General features: G+C 41.5%; 1 protein-coding gene across 1 annotated transcript in view; it reads right to left on the bottom strand.

Moving 5' to 3' along the window:
- Positions 1 to 16,474, bottom strand: part of STK3 (serine/threonine kinase 3) — a 349,379-nt gene that overhangs the window by 213,818 nt on the left and 119,087 nt on the right. The gene's annotated exons all lie outside the window — the stretch shown is intronic.

The raw sequence follows: 16,474 nt of genomic DNA on the forward strand, positions 1-16,474 counted from the left end.
GTAATATAAGCTTAAACTATTTCTAGGGAAAAACTTTTCTTTGAAAATTACCTTTTTATAGTTACCCATGTCTCCAATTGGAGAGATTCTCTCTTAGTACTGGTGACCACTGTCACAAAGAAAAAAAAGTGAAGGGAAATACACTATACTAACTTGAGTTTAGGAGCTTTTGGCTTTTTTTGCCAAAGCTCCTAAACTCAACTCCATGTACACATAAGCTTTTAGGAGAGTTTAGGAGCTGCCACATTTAGGTGAGCTTAAATCGCCCCCTCCCGAACATGGAAGAATCACGTTCAGAATATGAACGTCTTGACCACCGGTCAAGGTAGGCTAGTGTACATGTAGCCTTAGAGTTGTCCCTAGAACAAGAAGAAATCCGCACTTGTACTAGCATAAACTGGAAATTCCCTTCCCATTTGGGCACTTCTAACTTGTTAAATTTGTCTGAACAAACCTGGCTTGTACAATGAGTGAGAAAAGTATTTCATCACAGCAAGCTGAGTTAATGCTAAAGAGCTTGATTTTGGTCTCATCTGACCCAACACTTTCACCCAGTTCTCCTCTGAATCATTCAGGTGTTCATTAGCAGACTTCAGACGGCCCTGTACATGTGCTTTTTTGAGCAGGGGTACCTTGCAGGCGCTGCAGGATTTCAGTCCTTCATGGCATAGTGTGTTTCTAATTGTGTGTTACTAATTGTTTTCTTGGTGACTATGGTCCCTGCTGCCTTGAGATCATTGACAAGATTCTCCCGTGTAGTTCTGGGTTGATTCCTTACCATTCTTCATGATTATTGTAACTCCACAAGGTGAGATTGGGCATGGAGCCCAAGACCAAGGGAGATTGACAGGTTATTTTGCATTTCTTCCATTTGCGAATAATCGCACCAACTTTTGGGACCCTCTCACCAAGCTGTTTGGTGATGGTCTTGTAGCCCATTCCTTGTGTAGGTCTACAATCTTACCCTCGACATCCTTTGACAGCTCTTTAGTCATGGCCATGATGGAGAGATACGAATCGGATTGATTGCTTTTGTGGACGGGTGTCTTATGTGGGTAACAAGCTGAGATTAAGAGCACTACCTTTAAGAATGCTCCTAATCTCATCTCATTACCTGTATAGAAGACAACTGAGAGACAAAAATCTTGCGGATTATTAAGAGATCAAATACTTATTTCACTCATTAAAATGCAAATCATTTTTTGTTATTCTGCCTCTCACTGTTAAAAAAACCGCATCATTAAAATTATAGACTGCTCATTTTTTTTGAAGTGGGCAAATGTACAAACTCAGCAGGTGATCAAATACTCCCCGCCCCCCTGTAGTTGGTATACCAACTCCTTCCAATTGAGTATAATAGCACTGAAGGCAGAGCTCTGGGCAGACCACTCAAGCTCCTACACATTAAAGTGATACTAAAGGTTCTTAAAGGAGTTGTAAAGGAAAAAAAAAACTTTTGCCTAAAATTAATGTCTGCAAGGTAGACAGACAGAATAGTGTAATGATTCTGTAAAAAAACGAGTAAATAGCTATTAAATTCCTTCATCTATTACCTCCGGCATTCTAGTTTCTGTTCGCTCATTCACTTCCTGGTTTGCGGTGCTCATTCATGTAAGAACTACATTTCCCAGTATGCACGCCCAGTAATTCACACCTCCTTGAAGTCTCTAACACGTAGAGAGCGTCCTGCCGCACAAATGTAGTTCCCAGGAGGGGGCGAGCACGTCACTGACCACCGCAGTAAAGCCTCCCGTCACGGTGGTGAGTAACAATCAGACAAGCAGGAAGTGAACAGAACAGAGAAGAAATAGAGCAACTTCTGAGCAAAAACGAACAATGAGGAAGTGAAAAGAGGAATGTCTGCAGGTAAAGGATGCTTATTATGAAAAAAATGTTTTTTCCTTTACAACCCCTTTAAATAACAAACATGTCACACTTACCTTCACTGTGCAGTTCGTTTTGCACAGAGTGGCCCCGAACATCCTCTTCTAGGGTCCCTTGGTGGCTCTCGCGGCTCTTCCCCGCATTAGATAACCCCCTCTGGGAAGCTCTCTCCCGAGGAGGTTACCTTGAGGGCGCGCTCCCGAGTTATACACTCGGCGTCCATAGACGCCAAGTGTATGACTCGGCCCGCCCCCCGTCATTGGATATGATTGACAGCAGCGGGAGCCAATGGTTGCACTGACATCAATCTATCCAATCAAAGCCAGAACTCCGTAGAGAGGACGACGGTGGGGACGTGCCTTTCAGGTGAACTGGCTCAGGTAAGTAAAATGGGGGGGGGCTGGGGGGGTCGGTGATTGCCAGGTGCATAGGATGCCTTAAGGTGAAAAACATGAATCTTTACAACCCCTTTAAGCTAATCAAACCTTATCTTAAATTGGTTAAAGATCCAACATGTTGGTTGTACCCAAGTTGATCAATCAACTAGCGTACAATCAGACTGGCCATACAGTGGCACAGTCATGCTGGAACAAAAAGGAGCCTTACTCAAATGGAAGTACACAATTGTCCAACTGGTAACGGTACAGTACAAAGCACTCTCCCCCATCATTATTGCCATCGTTACCTTATGTTTTGTGCCTTGCCTTATAAAGTAATGCTACATCTGCCTCTAGTTTTTATTTGCAACTTTGCTAAACTAGCATTCCCTAAGATTTACAGAAACTTCAGCTTGTACAATACACTGTTGTAATAACAAGTCAGAACAACTATTTGTCTTCTTATAAAAGTTTTATAGAGCTTAAACCAGACTATATGGCCCACGTTTATGTAGAGTTTAGTTTTCCATCCTTAGAAAATAAAAAACAGTTGCTTTACGTCAATATAGTAGTTTAAATTCACAAAATAAAAAGTTAAGCTTTTAGAGAATCTTAGCCAAAAGCGCCAAGACTTACCACAGCAATATCACAAATGTTGTGGAAAACGGATATCTGCACTAAAGCGGATTGCTTAAAGTGATACTAAACACATAATAAACAACAAAGACCATTATAACTTGATACAAAATTGTGAAATACTAGTATTGAAATCACAAATAAAAGTCCCAAATAAAGTGCTCTTGTGCTCCAATCTTCATGAACTACTTGCCGACCTGCCGCCGTCATTTTACGTTGGCAGGTTGGCTCCCCTGCGCGAGAGCCCGTAGCTATACGTCTGCTCTCGCGCAGGCCACCCTCCCCTGTCAGGGAGAGAAATGCTGATCTTCTGTTCATACAATGTATGAACAGAAGATCGGTCATTTTCCCTAGTGAGTCCACCCCCCCCCCTACAGTTGGAACACACCCAGGGAACATACGTAACCCCTTCCCCGCCCCCTAGTGTTAACCCCTTCACTGCCAGTGGCATTTTTATAGTAATCCAATGCATTTTTATAGCACTGATCGCTATAAAAATGCCAATGGTCCCAAAAATGTGTCAAAAGAGTCCGAAGTGTCAGCTAAAATGTCACAGTACCAGAAAAAAATACGCTGATCGCCGCCATTACTAGTAAAAAAAATATATATTAATAAAAATGCCATAAAAATACCCCCTATTTTGTAAACGCTATAACTTTTGCACAAACCAATCAATAAACGCTTATTGCGTTTTTTTTTTACGAAAAATATGTAGAAGAAGAATACGGTCTAAAACTGAAGAAAAAAACTTTTTTTTTATATATTTTTGGGGGATATTTATTATAGCAAAAAGTAAAAAATATTCATTTTTTTCAAAATTGTCGCTCTATTTTTGTTTATAGTACAAAAACTAAAAGCCGAAGAGGTGATCAAATACCACCAAAATAAAGCTCTATTTGTGGGGAAAAAAGGACGCTAATTTTGTTTGGGAGCCACATCGCACGACCGTGCAATTGTCAGTTAAAGCAACGCAGTGCTGAATCGCAAAAAAAGTGCTCTGGTCTTTGACCAGCAATATGGTCTGGGGGTTATGTGGTTAAAGTGCTGAGGTGCTCAAAAACTTCACTCAGTGATGTGGCACACACCCCTCTTGCAGCCCTACTCACCAGAAATCAAGGACTCCCAGTTTTTTTTAGTCTGGGGGTCAAATAGGCTTTATGTCTGGTGGCGGGCAATAGGTGGCACAGTCCGGTAGGGATCTCCCCACAACGTTAATCCACAGGAATCAAGATGCTCAACAAAAATGGAACAAGAAAGGGGACCAAATAGTAAAGTATTGCAAACACTGGAATGTTTATTGCACATAAAAGTTGTACTTACAGAACATCGGTGAAAGTCAAGCATGTAGAAAACAAGATCTTTGGTTTGGGAATGATGTAGCCAGCGTGCGTTCCACAACAATCAAAAATGATGTCAAGACGTTTTGCCCGCCCACAGGGCATCATCAAGCACATGAACACACTGTTTAATTTACAATGTCCCTTCTATTTCTGTATATGGATGATGGCACTTTAATTATTTTAATTAAAAAAAATCCAATCCTAATCAATAAATAGCTGTCGCATGACTCAGATCTTTCCCAGCCTGCCTACGGGGAAACATAAGCAGAAGGGGCTTCTAGTCTTCTGCTGCTGGTCACATGTTAAAAATAGTATTAAAAAAAGGGGGGGTTTTAAGAAGTCACACAAATATTGGGTGGTGTCACGGTGTGTGGCGTCATCACGCACCAGCACGAATTGTGGCCATCTTGATGGTTGCATTCCTATGAGATCTGTATATGCTATCAAGTTTTGTTGTGCAAGTGCAATACTTTATTAACCGGTTGCCGACCACCGCATGTACGTCCACAGAATGGCACTTACAGGCATATGGGCATACATGTACGTCCCCGTCTTTCCGCGGGTCGGGGGTCCGATCGGGACCCCCCCCCCCCCCCCCGGTACATGCGGCGGTCGGTAACCCGGCGGGGAGCGATCCGGGACGACGACGCGGCTTTTCCTTTTTTTAGCCGCCCCGTCGCGATCGCTCCCCGGAGCTGAAGAACGGGGAGAGCCGTATGTAAACACGGCTTCCCCGTGCTTCACTGTGGCGGCGTATAGATCGAGTGATCCCTTTTATAGGGAGACTTGATCGATGACGTCAGTCCTACAGCCACACCCCCCTACAGTTGTAAACACACACTAGGTGAACCCTAACTCCTTCAGCGCCCCCTGTGGTTAACTCCCAAACTGCAACTGTCATTTTCACAATAAACAATGCAATTTAAATGCATTTTTTGCTGTGAAAATGACAATGGTCCCAAAAATGTGTCAAAATTGTCCGAAGTGTCCGCCATAATGTCGCAGTCACGAAAAAAATAGCTGATCGCCGCCATTAGTAGTAAAAAAAAAAAAAAAAATAATAAAAATGCAATAAAACTATCCCCTATTTTGTAAATTTTGCGCAAACCAATCGATAAACGCTTATTGCAATTTTTTTACCAAAAATAGGTAGAAAAATACTTATCGGCCTAAACTGAGGAAATTTTTTTTATATATATATATATATATATATATATATATATATATATATATATATATATATATATATATATATATATATATATATATATGTTTTTGGGGAATATTTATTACAGCAAAAAGTTAAAAATATTGCATTTTTTTCAAAATTGTCGCTCTATTTTTGTTTATAGCGCAAAAAATAAAAACCGCAGAGGTGATCAAATACCACCAAAAGAAAGCTCTATTTGTGGAAAAAAAAGGACGCCAATTTTGTTTGGGAGCCACGTCGCACGACCGCGCAATTGTCTGTTAAAGCGACGCAGTGCCGAATCGCAAAACCTGGCCTGGGCATTTAGCAACAAAATGGTCCGGGGCTTAAGTGGTTAAAACTATCTTGGTTTTGAATCTTACTACATTATAAAGAAGGCCTCAGGATGAATGCAAACATAACCACTTCAATACAGGGCGCTTTTACCCCCATCCTGCTCAGTCCAATTTTCAGCTTTCAGCGCTGTCACATTTTGAATGACAATTGCCCAGTCATGCAACACTGCACCCAAACAAATTTTTTATCACCCCCCCCCCCCCCCGCAAAAAGAAGAGGCATATCTGAGAAAAAGAGCATTGTGCACAGATTGTTTTTAGCTCTGGGCTAATGGAGTCCAAAAAACAAGCCAATTTCTGCACAAGATATAACAATAGGGCATTTGAGATTAAAACAAATCTTTGGCAGAAAATGGATTATCCTGAGACAAACCCCATCCTAGGAGGAATTCTTCCTACTAAACTGAATATCATTTTCAGGCGGCCTAGAGATACAAGGGGCATGATAGCGCCCAGTGGAGTCAAGTCAGTTAGGATAAGACTTGCCAGTGTGGAACATCCTTATTTGACCAAAAGGGGAGCTATAGGTGTGGCATTAAGAACTGCAGTGCATGGAAAAGTTCATGCGGGGCCTCAAGAAGGTGGTCACTAGAAAGGATGGTAAAATAAATAACATCTAGCAATTCCTTAACCACTTCCATACAGGGCATTTTCACCCCCTTCCTGACATTGCGGTGGGCATATCGGACACTTTTGACACTTTTTTGGGACCAATTCACATTTATACAGCGATTAGTGCTATAAAACTGCACTGATTACTGTGTAAATGTGACTGGCAGGGAAGGGGTTAACACTAGGGGGCGCTGAAGGGGTTAAATATGTTCCCTAAAGTGTGCACGCCCCCTAGTGGCCGGGAATGCAAGGACGTCATATGACGTCCAGTCTGAAAGAGGAAAGGTTCCCGCCGACGTCATTTTACAATGACTCGGCAGGGAAGTGGTTAAAGGGGTTGCAAAGGTAAAAAAAAAATCCCTAAATAGCTTCCTTTACCTTAGTGCAGTCCTCCTTCACTTACCTCATCCTTCCATTTTGCTTTTAAACGTCCTTATTTCTTCGGAGAAATCCTCACTTCCTGTTCTTCTGTCTGTAACTCCACACAGTAATGCAAGGCTTTCTCCCTGGTGTGGAGTGTCGTGCTCGCCCCCTCCCTTGGACTACAGGAGAGTGAGGACGCCCACTAACACAGCTCCTTTCTCTATCTGCAACGTAGAGAGAGTCCCGACTCTCCTGTAGTCCAAGGGAGGGGGCAAGCAAGACACTCCACACCAGGAAGCGCCCAGAAGCGATTCAGTTCGCATGCGCCGCGCTTTATACGTTTTTCATTCATTCAGGAAAAGCCTTGCATTACTGTGTGGAGTTACAGACAGAAGAACAGGAAGTGAGGATTTCTCAGAAGAAATAAGGACATTTAAAAGCAAAATGGAAGGATGAGGTAAGTGAAGGAGGACTGCACTAAGGAAAAGGAAGCTATTCAGGAAAAAAATAATTGTACCTTTACAACCCCTTTAATTGTGGCACACAGTTTGTGATCTATGGTCCCATTTGCCCTTGTGGCCGCTTATATGTTGACCACATCTCTAGTCCCCTGAGGGTCAGATTCAGAGAACATAAGCAGGCTATTATAAATGGGAGTGATCATAGGCGTGCACAGGGGGTGTGCCAGGTGTGCCTGGGCACATCCTAATCACTCTGCAGTGCCGATTCCCCCCGGGCTTCCCCCTGTGTTGGGCCCCCACCACAGTGCTGCTGGGTTCTCTCCCCTCCCTCCGGCTCCTGCGGGGATGTTTCAGGAGAGGGTGGGAAGGGGCTAAACATGTCATTTACCGACCCTTCCTTTTCTAAATGAACACAGTGAACACAATCACTCACTGCATTTATTTACAATGGAAGCATAGTAAACTATGTTTACTATGCTTTAGTTTGTGAACGTACAGGAAGCCGCTCAGCACAGAGCACTTCCCATGCATTCCCTGTCCAGTACAGCTGAGGCTGCAGAGAAAGGCATGTGTGTTTGAGCTTTGGGGTGCACTCCCTAATGCAATAGGCTGCGCATCACCTATGGGAGTGATAAATAGTCAGCATCTCAAAAAATTTCAGATAATAACGGCAAAGACTGGACTGGTTTGAGGGTCTTTGGCATTGAAGCTATCACGGGGTATTTAGATGATGGTAGCAAGTACCAAAGAACGAGTAGAAGGGAGATTTTTTGTATATATAATCTCGGAAATCTTGCACCCAAGGGGCTGAACAAGGATTTTGAAGTCCATGCACTGATGTGAGCCCTGGTGCTTTCTACATAACATCTCTAAAATCTCCCCCTCTTCCCCCCCAGAAATTCTGCGTCTTTGTTTTATACCTCTAGTTTACCCCCACAGAAAGTGACAATGTTATCTTTATTTTGAAAAACTATTCAATGAAGATGACAAAAAGCAGATGTGTTAAAAGTCTAACCATGACTGGTTCCATAGATATAGTGAAGAAATTTGAGTAGCTACTAGGGCTGCACGATTCTGGTCAAAATGAGAATCGCGATTCTTTTGCTTAGACTAAAGATCACGATTCTCTCACGATTCTCAAACATTGATTGCCAGAAACCCCCCCCCCCCCCCCCCCCAAATAAATAAACCTGTGATTTATTTGAAAATACGAATATATAAAAAGCAGACCAGTGATATGTCTATAATGTTAAAGACCATATAACTCCTTTGAAAAAATCAGAATCAAACTTTGATTCTGCTTTTTTCATAGGAGTTATATGGTCTTTAACAATATAGACATATCACTGGTCTGTTTTTTTTACATCAGAAGCAGTACCGCCGGCAACCACTGGGTGGCGCACGGATACACACTAGAGTTGTATTGAACTGTGAGAGAAGCCCAGGCTGCTGACGTCTGTTCCGATATCGGCAGCATTTGCGTTCCACGCTGGTTACGTGGAATGGCGGTGACACACAAGAATCGCGGGTCATCCCGCGGGGAGAATCGAGATTGCGATTCTCTCCGCGATTAATCGTGCAGCTCTAGTAGCTACCCTACGAAATAAAGGAGAAAAAAGCCAAAAGGAATAAACTAATGCAGCCACCTCATATCTAAAGACAATTAAAATGCAATATATAAAAATGTTTATTTATTTTTTGTTTAGATGTGGTTTAAAGTGTTACTAAACCCAGGACTCTGCACTCACTATATCTGGTCTCCCACAGTACACAGAAATGCAATTATTTTAGTAAATATAAATGGCTAAATACCTTTTCTCATAAGCAGTATATAGCAGTACTGTGATTTCTATCAGTGTCTGACTGAGCACTGGTTAAAGCTTGTGGAAGTAGTTTTCATGATCCTCTGACTGTCCTATGAGGCTGCATGACCCCTGGACCCCTGTCTGGACAGTGCTGATTGGCCCTGTGCCTTGTTGTGGATTTGTTAACACTTTAAAAAGTAAAAATTGTATTCAATATCAAAAGGCCATAAGCATTGTTAAAGGGGTTGTAAAGGTAAATGTTTTTTCACCTTAATGCACTTAAGGTGAAAAAACATCTGAGTTTTAGATTTTGCCCCCCCCCCCCCGATTACTTACCTGACCTCTCGGAAGTCCTGCACCGTGAACGAACAGGCTTCTTGGCCATCTTCCCGGCACATTCATTGGTTGATTGAAAGCAGCGCAGCCATTGGCTTGCGCTGCTGTCAATTACATCCAATGATGTGGTGCACCAGCGGGCAGAGCCGAGTGATACAGTGAGCGGCTAAGGCACTCAACACCATGCAAGCTCGCTTGCACGAAGGTGTTGAGTCCTTGCGGGGGGGAGCCGAGACAGCCGCCGAGGGACCCCAGAAGACCAGATTCGGGGGCCACTCTGTGCAAAACGAAATGCACAGTGGAGGCAAGTATAACATGTTTGTTATTTAAAAAAAAAAAAAAATATCGCACCCGCGATTGCCCAGTAACTGAGCAGGGACGTGTGTGTAAACACAGAGCTCCACGTCCTGTCAGGGAGAGAGGAGACCGATCTGTGTCTCTTGTACATAGGGACACAGATCGGTCACCTCCCCCAGTCACCCCCCTCCCTCTACAGTTAGAACACACCCAGGATACTCATTTAACCCCTTCCACGCCAGTCACATTTATACAGTAATCAATGCATATTTATAGCTCTGTTCACTGTATAAATGTGAATGGTCCCAAAAATGTGTCAAAAGTGTCCGATGTGTCCGCTATAATGTCGCAGTCCCGAAAAAAAATGCAGATCGCCGTCATTATAATAATAAAAAATAGATCATTATGTCCCCTATTTTGTAAACAATATAACTTTTGCGCAAACCAGGTCATTGCGATTTTTTTTTTACCAAAAATATGTAGAAGAATATGTATCGGCCTTAAATGAGTAAAAAAATATATATTTTTTTAAAAAATGGGATATTTATTATAGCAAAAAGTAAAAAATTGTGTTTTTTTTTTTCAAAATTGACGCTCTTTTTTTGTTTATAGCCCAAAAAATAAAAACCGCACAGGCGATCAAATACCACCAAAAGAAAGCTCTATTTGTGGGGAAAAAAGGACGTCAATTTTTTTTGGGAGCCACGTCGCACAACCGCGCAATTGTCAGTTAAAGCGACGCAGTGCCGGAAGCTAAAATCTTGTCTGTGCAGGAAGGGGGTGTATGTGCACAGTAGGCAAGTGGTTAATATACTATACATAAGGCAATATGCCAATTTAACATACAGCGATTGGTATCTAATAGTTTATAACCGTAGTTGAGATTCTTTATGTCAAGGAATGTGTACATTTGATCGGAGTGATAGTCAAGCTCACTACTGATCATTTTCTTTATCACATAAAATAATTTCAGGCTTGTCACTAAAACTGTCAATCAATACAGTTAATCTCTGAGTCATAAATGTTATCAGACAGAAGAACGGCACCTGATGGTACTATGAAAAAACCCACCTTTGGATTTTGCAGTTTGGACCAGGTGGATAGTGGTAACGTTGCAAAAGACAATACAATGTGCAAATTAAACTACCTACCCAAGTGGCAGATGGACTGCAACAAACACCAGACAAACAAAAAAACACAGGAAGCTCTGCCACACTTTTCTATATGCATCAAAGTTTTTATAGCACCAGGCTAAATTACCGTAAAACCTTGGTTTGAGAGCGTTTTGCAAGAAAATATTTTTTTTTAATAAATTTTGACTTAATATACAAACGACGTCTTGATATAAAAGTAGCGTCATGTCACAACAGAGTATAAAAAAAAGAAGAGAGGCGCCTCTAAGTGTAGCAATATGGTTACATTTAATGAAGGTACAACATTTAACAACATATTGCTACACTTAGAGGCGCCTCTCTTCTCTTTTATACTCTGTAGCTCCTGCTGGATTTTGCTTCTAATCCCCTTGTGGAGGCTTCCATTTGTGGATGGACATTTTATGGTTACACAACCTATCACTGAGCTATAATCTTTTTATATGGACTATAAACTGAAAGACCTATGAATAAATGGTTGTGGAACGAATCATTCACGTTTCCATTATTTCTTATGGGGAAATTCGCTTTGATATACAAGTGCTTTGGATTACAAGCATGTTTCTGGAACGAATTATGCTCACAATCCAAGGTTTTACTGTATAACATTGGGGTCTAATAGTTATGCCCCACATTAATGCTTTACTGTTAGAGCTAAAAGTGTCCTCTACAATCCCCGAGCCAAAATATATTGGCACTAACAAATATGTAAGAAACCCATAGAAAAGCATAACAGCTATTCTTCCTTGGTGGCCTTTTTCACTCCTAGCATGCAAATTGGTAAAAAAAAAAAAAAAAATACATGCCAAACAGTATACATAACCGGCCATAGAAACGGTGAGGATCCATGCACACTAGCGTTTTTTTTAAAGCTCCAAGAAGCCATTAGCATTTTTTTTCTGCTCCCAGAAGCTAAATGGTGTTATCCTATGTATCCATGCACACCACTTTAGGTTATTAGGGTTTTTTGTGGTTCAGCATCCAGGAGCAGAAACAAAATTGTTTTGTTTTTTTCAGCAAAAAACTTGACAAACACTGAATGCTCCTAAATGCCGTTAACCACTGCCAAGCACTGGTTTCCAGCATTTAATATTTTTTTCGACTTAACAGAAAAAAAATTTAACTATCACTTCAGCTGCCCATCTCAAGGCCAAATCATAATTTCACATGTGAAATCGCATCTCAAATCGGCGGCAATTGACGGCAATGACACTGTCCTAATCGGTGGGACGCCTCATCTACGGCGCTGCACCAATTTCAAAAAGTAGTTCCTGTACTACTTTTTGCGATTTCGGGCCGCGATTTACATTGACATCTGTGCAGAAACCTGCACAGATGTCTCTTAAATCGCAGCCAAAATCGGGACTGCCAGCGGGAGTGAAATCGTGCGAGTTCAGCTGAACTCGCACGGCTTCACTCCCGCAGCCCAGTGTGAACCAGGGCCGACATAACTTCACTGCGCTATACAAGTACCTGAAATAAATAATAAACCTACCTTGTCAAGACTTCCACTGAAAAGCAAAGCTTTTTTTGACCATAATTCTCTGAGTCACAAGAGTACACTTACTTTTGCACTCCTGTGACCCAGAATTAACTGACAGCAGGCTAAAGACCGCTGTCAGCAGATGTCACGGAGCCTCTCCAGGCTCTGGAAAGATCCCGACCATGTATTTGGGATCCACCCAGCTACCTGATTGACATCAACCACCATGACAATATAGCACTGCAACAAGTACAAGTGTGAATATGACTTTCAGCTAAATGTTACAAAACTAAATGGTAATGAAAGCTTTGTAAAAATACCAGGTTTTTCTTTTACCTATTTTATTGGCCTAAAAGGAAGAAACGGTCACATTACACTAGTAGCCGGCTTTTACAATGGCAACCGGTAGTTTAACAACCATTAACTGCATACTGTAAATGTGTCTCTTTTTATTAAAAAAGTACAAAGGTTTTATTTTTTTATGTGGCAAATGACGCAATTAAGGTTGTAAAATCATCTTCTCATAGACACATAATAAAGTCAACACGCCCTGTGTTATGGAAACATAGTCACATGCATCAAGATACGCATATTACTGTTTAAACAATATGACATGACAGAATGGATTTTACATTAGCACAAAGATTATAGACAGGCACATCAAATTGGTGCGATTTAGCCAAGTTACACAATACTGTGTGGGGAAAAGCTTTGCTTACCACTTTAAGAACATTTGTTCTCAAAGAGGGCTTGATACTTGTACAAAAAAGCACAACAAGCACCTGTCAAGTATTTTCAGCAACATTTCAAAGTTCCTAGAAATAAGCTTTAAGTTTTTATTATTCTGAAATAAGTGAGCCATTAGGGAAATCCAGAAAACTAGTTGCTGCAATAACCCAGCATTTTCCCCCAGTAGGGACCAGAAGGCCTTTCCGTGGTGGCTGAATAAGAGCTGGTTCACACTTCCGCAGCACGACTTCGGAGGCGACTCTGCAATTCGTCCTGAAGACAACTTCCGAGGGGACCTGCAAAACGACTTCTGTATAGAAGTCAATACAGGTCCCCCCGAGCCGCCCCCAAAGTTGTGCAAGAACCTTTTTCTAAGTCGGAACGACTTGCGTCTCTCCTATTAGAACAGTTCCATTGCATCGAATGGAATGCGACTCGTCAGGTGGCTGAGCCGCCAGACGAGTCGCCCCAGTGTGAACCGGCTCTTAAGGTTTATATTGAATTGGTCACTTCTTTACTCATAGACGGCCATTCAACACTGCAGAGAAAGTCTTTTAATGCCGGAGTCAGAAACGTTCTAATTTTCTACAAACCTTACAGGCGGATCCCACCGTAGGCCCTAGGGCGAGGCTATAAGAAAAGGTGTACACAAAATACAGGTCAGATTGGTGGCAGCTTCACTATCTATTCTCTTTCACTAGATACCTCCACCAAAATGCCATACATGAGAGACTGGGGGGCCAACTTAAATATTAATAAGCAATTGGATTCCTTGCATGCTGCTGTTCACATATCTTATAAAAGGCATTCTAAAATGTTTCTTCCATTAAAGCTATCCTTAAAGTTCTCACCAGATGGTACTTGGTCTACCTAAATAGACTTTACCCAAGCTTCTCACCTTTGTGTTTTCAAGGATGTCAAATGCTGTATACTCTGTGCCATGTCTAGTCACGGGAATGCCCTCAAATTCAATTTGTGTTAAAAGGTATTTGCCCTTTCGCAATCCCCTGGAGTAGCTCTCCTAAGAGAACCAACCGCTGGGGAATGTTTTGCAAGCTACAACTAATAATCTTTTATTCTCTTAGCAGCCGAGCTTACATAGAAACATAGAAGGTGAAGTAATTAAAGACTGAGTAAACCATTGTGTGTATTTCTTTTCCCCTTTAGTTTGTTTTTTTCATTATTTTTATTGTCAAACTATAGATCTGTGTTTGTCTAGCATGTTTTAAGCCATTCAGTATGGAACATCTCACTACCTCTGTTGGAAGTTTATTCCAAGCATCAACTACCCTTGCAGTAAAATAATGCTAAGATTCGTTTTAAACTTTCCTCCAGTTTGAGGTCATGTCCTTGTGTTCTTGATTTTGGTTTCATATTGAAAAAACTGCCCTCCCCAAACCTTAATCACCTCCTGCATGTATTTATTATTATACAGAATTTATATAGCGCCAACAGTTTGTGCAGCGCTTTACATCAGGGAAGACAGTACAGTCACAATACAATTCAATACAGGAGGGATCAGAGGGCCCTGCTCGTTAGAGATTACAGTCTAGAAGGGAGGGTGAAATGGAACAAAGGGTAGTAGCTGTGGGGATGATCAGATGAACAAAATGAAAATACAGTTGTTAGGTGTGGGTAGGATAGGCTTCTCTGAAGAGGAAGGTTTTCAGGGATCCTCTAAAAGCTAATAGAGAAGGAGATAGACGGACAGATTGGGGTAAGGGGTTCCATAGGCTTGGAGAGGCTCTGGAAAAGTCCTGGAGTTGAGCATGGGAGCAGGTGATGAGAAAGCAGGAGGTCTTGAGAAGAACGAAAAGGAGCGTTTCACACTGCTTTGTAGTAAAAACGCAGTAAAGACGCAAATGCATTTTTACCACAATTTTGCTGTGTTTCATATGCATTTCTTGTGCATTTTTTGGGTTGCCTACAAAAAAAAAGGACGTGGCGCAAAAACGCAAACTGTGGTGTGTTTTAACAGCATTTTTAAGATTTTGCAGTGGTTTCCATTATTTTTAAATGGGAAGCTGCGTTTTTGGTGAGCTTTTCAACACCAAAAATGCATCACACAGGACTATTCAAAACCCACAGCACCCACAGCGCAGTGCTGCGAAAAGGCTCATAAGATTTAAAGTGAAAAGTTTTTTTTGCAGATTAATAAAGCAAGAAAAAATGTATCAGTGTAAAAGGGGCATAAAGGTTTCAATTATGCGTCCCTTTTCCCTTCTTTCCTCCAGACTGTACATATTAAGTTCCTGAAGTCGCTCCCGATACATTTTATACCGCAAATCTTTTTTTTTTTTTTTTGTTTAACTGTTCATTTGCTTACAGAAAGTCACAGTGTTGCGGATGCAGCTGCTACAGTAACAGAGGAAAGGAACAAAAAGGGTTCAATTTTGTTAGAGAGACAAGACACTGCTTGTCAAACATAACAACAAATATGTTGGTGTAGTTAACGTATGAACAGTATATCTACTTTTAGGTTTTCCTCTATGGAAATGTGTTGAACAAAACTAAAAAGACAAACCCCGAAAAAGCTAAGATTTTCTGAACCAGTATTTATAATTTCCTCGTGTTAATGTGTAATTCTACGTTCTAATACCGGTGTCCGGAGTGTATATACAGTGCTTCATGTTGCTCAATATCCCCCAAACCTTTTACCATTTTTGTTACCCGTCACTTGTTCTATCTTATTGATCTCTTTGTGTAAGTGAAGTCTCCAGAACTGTAAACAGTTTTCTAAATAAGGCATCACTAAAGATCTATATAGGGTTATCAGGACCCGCTGCTGGTGATCCCCCTAGTGATATAAAGATCTATACAAGAAATCAGGACCTCCTTTCTCCTGCTGGTGATCCCTCTAGTGATATAAAGATCTATACAAGAAATCAGGACCTCCTTTCTCCTGCTGGTGATCCCTCTAGTGAAGCATCCTAGAATTCTCTTTGCTTTTCCCCAACTGCCTGGTCACACAGTTTGCTAATTTTGCAATCCTCTCAAATAAGAACCCCCAAATCTTTCTGCTCTGTAGTGCTGGCCAACACTGTTCCCCCAATTTTGTACTCTGAATGAATGAATGAATGAAAAACTTATATAGCGCAACACATGCGAACTTAATCGCCTCTGGGCACTTGTTGTTCCTGTCTCCTTTGGTATCAAAAGAGATGAGTCTTGATCTTTCTCCTAAAAGCCAAGTGGTTCTCCTCCAACCGAATGCTGGTTGGTAAAGCGTTCCATAGTATAGGCCCTTGGACCGCGAATCTCCTTTCTCCTTTGGACTTGTATCTGGAGGAGATTTTGATTGGTGGATCGCAGAACGCGAATTGGGATTATGAGCTTTTATTTTTTCACATAGATAATGGGGAGCATTCCCATAGATACATCGATGCGTTAGACAGAGTGCTTTAAAAGTGATTCTGTCTTTTACTGGTAACCAGTGAAGGGTTCTCAGTGAAGGT

This window comes from Rana temporaria, chromosome 5 (genome assembly GCF_905171775.1).
Source record: "Rana temporaria chromosome 5, aRanTem1.1, whole genome shotgun sequence".
Classification (NCBI taxonomy): Eukaryota; Metazoa; Chordata; class Amphibia; order Anura; family Ranidae; genus Rana; species Rana temporaria.